Below are 4,626 nucleotides of genomic sequence, written 5' to 3'. Positions count from 1 at the left end.
ACTGACACAGACTCTCACCAACACACAGGCATCCACCTGTAGAATCCTCCAACCTCCACTCATTCTCCAGCACAGACTAGAAGGGAGCTACAAACCCTAGATATAATTTACCAGTTCCTACCAGAACGAAGCACCTACCCCCTAAACAAATTTACTAGTTACCACTGGGAGAAAGCTCTGGCTCCCTTACTGAATGATTTAACCCTCAACACCCTTCATGGATCGTGTTTCATAATATTTAAGACTGGATCCACTTGTACCAAACAAACATCAAAATTTGTAGGCCACCTTTCTTCATATTTTCAAACTGGACCCACACCTATCATTATGCTCAATACCAAACTGAATACTTATCATTGAACCAATTGAATCATTGTAACATCACCCCACTGAATACTGAATCAACCACTACAACTAGATCATATCAATGCATATCCAAACCACAACAGATATAAACCATCCAGATCAAGATTTCATTAAAAGACAACAACAAATATAACATAACTCACGAACAAGCATCATCTAGCTACACTGGAATCCCTTACTAGATATAACTCAGAATATATACAACAATTGTTATTAAGAAAACCTACGTATATATGCGTTTATCATATGCAACACCTGCGTACCGGTCTCAACATACTAAAGGACATATCTCAGAATATATATTCGGCTCAACATAAACAGATCTGCGTATGTATGCAACAATTCAGAAGCAAACCAACGTAAAAATCTTAAACTAATGAAGCATACATTCGCTACAAACACAACTCACTTTCTGCAACCTTCATTGTCAAAACTACAGTCTTTTGAAAATTCATTTAGATCACATCATTACGATAATAACAAATCCATTATTATTAGCTACTCAAACATTTGCAACAAGTAAATCAATCAACCATATATTTCAACATATATTCATATCTTTTAGATTTGAGTCTTCCTTTTACTCCCTAGTGCATTCTTGTGCCAAATCAGATCACACATGAATAACCCATTACTTGCATGCTCAACACTTTTATCTCAATCTCGTTATATATATTTTATCTTAGCTAATAACTTAGGTAAATCTTTTGGTAATATTGTTAGTATTTGTTGAGGAGATCAAATAAACGTTGTCACAACAATTTCTATAGAAAAATACTATGGTAATGACTTCTAGTATGCAAATTTCCATGCTTCAGATTATGTATGCAACTTTTGCATATAAGACCTGTGTATGTATGCAACCCTTCTTCACACAAAGTGCGTATACTTTTTCAAACTTCACATTTTTTATCCATCTGTAACTCAACTGTCATTTCTTTGTCTATATCTTTTATCACATTTGTACCAATATTTTTGATATCCACATTAGTTCCAAAATCATTATACTACCACTATGTTGACATCAAAAACATATTTGCCAAACAAATTGCCATAAAAATCAACGCATTAACTATAATACCAACAACAAAATTTTTGAAACAAAGTGTGCACAATTGGCTTTTAGTGGAAGCCATTTCCAAAGCAGTTAACAAATGATCTTTTTTAACGACTGAGAAAAGTTTTTGGGGTTGGGTTAGCTTTCCCTTTCATATACAAAATATGTCACTCTCAATAAACTTTCTTTCCCTTTAAGATAAAAATTATGCGATTCCCACTCCTAATGGATTTGAAAGATAATTCAAAATCAAAACAATTGCTAAAAATAAAACGAGAAGAATCGAACAATAAGCACTTTGTGTTTCCTGGAGGTGTGTATATCGTCGTATACATAGTAGCACTTTGTGAATCATGGTGGTGTGTATATCGTTGTATACATAGTAATTTCACGTGCCACCGTATACATAGAAGTATACATAACTTTTAATATCTTCATAAAAATGGGATTTTTGGAGACATCCGATAAAATTGGAATAAGAAGAAGATTAGCGGTCCTGCGCAAGGATGACACACAAATTGAGAAATATTCTTCATAAAAATAGAATACTTTGTAGTCATATTCTGCATTGCCTTATCAATCTGTACAACTTCACAAAGCAAATGTTACGGTGTAATGTGAGCGTAAACGCATGACAAAATTAAAAAAATGGAACATGAACTTTGTTTGTCCAGACAGTACCATACATGCCCATATTTTATTGTTATGTTGATGGAATCTGTAACACAATTGCAAAGCAAAGGCTACGGATTAGTGCAACAGTGGACGCCTAACATAATTAGCATATATACTGCTTTTTCTGGCGCTGGATTACTAAAAACTTTCATGTGTCAATAGACCACGTAACTGAGCTGACCACACGAAAACTGGACCAATCGAGATTCACAACTTGGATCGTTTTGCATGTCAAAAGTGACAGGTAATTTTTTTTTAAAACACATAAATTTAACTTGCAAACATTTAAGCTACTTATTATTGTTGGTGTACATGCACTAGCTGTAGACTAGCCGTAGACTTAGACTAGCTGTAGACTACTTGTGTTGGTGTACATGCACCTAGATTAGCTCTAGTTAACTTATTGCTTGCATGCATGCGGCACAGCACACTTAGCTTTAGTTAGCTTTAGTTATTGCATGCACAACTAAGCTTAACTTAGTTGCTTTTTTCTATTTATTCTAAACCTCATAATGTAGAATTACTTTTCATTCTTTTCTCAATTCTTGCTTGCTTTCTTCGTTCTCTTGCAAGCTTGTTATTGTTTTACAGATCTAGATCTATCTGTGTATCTCAAAATCTTACATGGTATCAGAGCACAGGGATTTGTAAATCAGTGCACAAGCAATTTATTTGCAGGTTCAGAAGATTGAAGCAACAACAAAGAATGGAGTCTAAATTGGAGTTTCCACAATCGGCAATTCTCACTCCATATAACTATTTCGAATGGAAGCCAAAGATTCAACTTCATCTCAGAAGTAGAGGCTTATTTCGAATAACCATGGAAACGGAAGTTGAACCAACATCGGCAGTGGAGAAATCAAGATATTTCAATCGCATGGACGAGGCCTTCGGCATCCTATGTTTATCTATTTCTCCAGAACTGCTATTTCATGTTGAATCATGTTCAACTCCAAATCAGGTATGGAAAATTTTGGAAGAATTGTTTGGAAAACAAAATGAAATGCTTAGAATAGTAGAGGATTCGATTGCAATTTATAGAAATAGCCGTGAAAACTTTAGCTTAGAACCGGAGGACCCGCATGTCGCCAGCCTGTACGCCACCAACTACGTCCAAGGTCTCCAAGAAACCGACGATGGTGACCCTAACCAGTCGGAGGGCACCATCAGAGGCACTGGCTGTGCAAACGTTGCATGCACGGGAAATGAGCCAAAGAAGGATAATGGAGCAGCCATGGCCGCGTCCCTCGCTACAGGATCTGGTCAGGCCCAAGCTATGAATCCGGCTTTGACCTCCATGGGTTCTTTACATTCTCCACTGCAAACCCTCAATCCTCCCCTAAACCCTGGATTGAGTTCGGCTTTGAACCCTGCTCTGAGCAATTCATATTGGAACAGCAGCAGGAGCGGTAAAGAGAATGATCCTTTTAGTATTTCAGGTGGTTTTGCGGCCGGATCGGTGCCGACGAGCGGTTTTGGGCAGGTCCATAAACCGCCTTCGAGGACCGGTGGTGGTAGTTTTGCGGAGAGATTGGCTGCCCGAGGGGGATTCAATGCACCCAGATTGAATACAGCCCGGTTGAAGTCTCCTTATTTGACCATCCCCCCCGGTCTCAGCTCTACTACCTTGCTGGATTCCCCTGTTCTGCTCTCCAACTCTCAGGCAGCACAGTCGCCAACAACAGGCTCATTCCCTCTGCCGCCTTTTTTGCATGAAAGTTCTCCATTAAACTCTGGCTCCGATGGTTTAAAGGATAAGAGTTATGAGGATGGTACCTCGTCCTCATTCCCCTTAACTAGCCCAACAACGCTTATTGCTGTTGCCTCTACGATGGCGGAAGACTTCGGTTCCCGGTCCTTCTCTCAGCTTTTCGCAGCACCGCAGATCGAAACGCCGCAAAACCTGAAGCCGTTATCACCTGCGGGCTTTAATGGCAGCAACAACAGCCAGAGCTACGTGCTAACCAAGGGGTGGAGCCGTTTTGCGAAGAAAAGATCAATGGAATTCAGGTTGCTGCACTGCGTTGCATATGGAGAATCGTGGTACGAGCTTGGGGGTTCCTGTGCTGTTGAGCACGTGCCGGACAAGATTGCTGTTGTAAGTATCGGCGTTGTCCACGGTGGCGTCGGGCTCGTTGGCGTCACCCATGGAGGGCCAACCGGTCTCTGTCACGACCACAGGGATGTTTGTGAAGTTCAGCGAGGCCATGGCGTAGTAGGCCGCGTCGACCACGGCATCGAAGACGTTGGTATAGTGGAGCAATGTGTTGGGGTCAACGGCCTCCTTGATGGGCGGGAGCAGTCGGAACAGAGCGTAGTCCAGCGGCACCACACCGTTGCCCTGCATGTAGACACAGAAGGTCTGAGCAGAAGTGTCGTTGCCCAGAGTCGATCCCGCGCCATTGAGGTGAAGGACATACACGGGCGTAGAATTGGCGCTGAAGAGCCCCCAGTTTTCCTCCGAAGTCCCACCAAGCCTGAGGTCCTCATTGAAGAGCTCGTAGATGTAGGTGTTGACAGCCAATACG

General features: G+C 40.9%; 1 pseudogene; it reads left to right on the top strand.

Moving 5' to 3' along the window:
- The first annotated feature begins 1,869 nt into the window (after window positions 1-1,869).
- On the top strand, window positions 1,870-1,965 carry LOC149203663 (U6 spliceosomal RNA; annotated as a pseudogene).
- The last annotated feature ends 2,661 nt before the right edge of the window (window positions 1,966-4,626 follow it).

The sequence above is a fragment of the Pinus tabuliformis genome, chromosome 2_1 (assembly GCF_031772625.1).
Source record: "Pinus tabuliformis cultivar Carrire ecotype Pingquan chromosome 2_1, CPIR1, whole genome shotgun sequence".
In the NCBI taxonomy this organism is placed as follows: Eukaryota; Viridiplantae; Streptophyta; class Pinopsida; order Pinales; family Pinaceae; genus Pinus; species Pinus tabuliformis.
The sequence above is the reverse complement of the archived record's forward strand: the minus strand, read 5'-3'. Positions and strand labels throughout refer to the sequence as shown.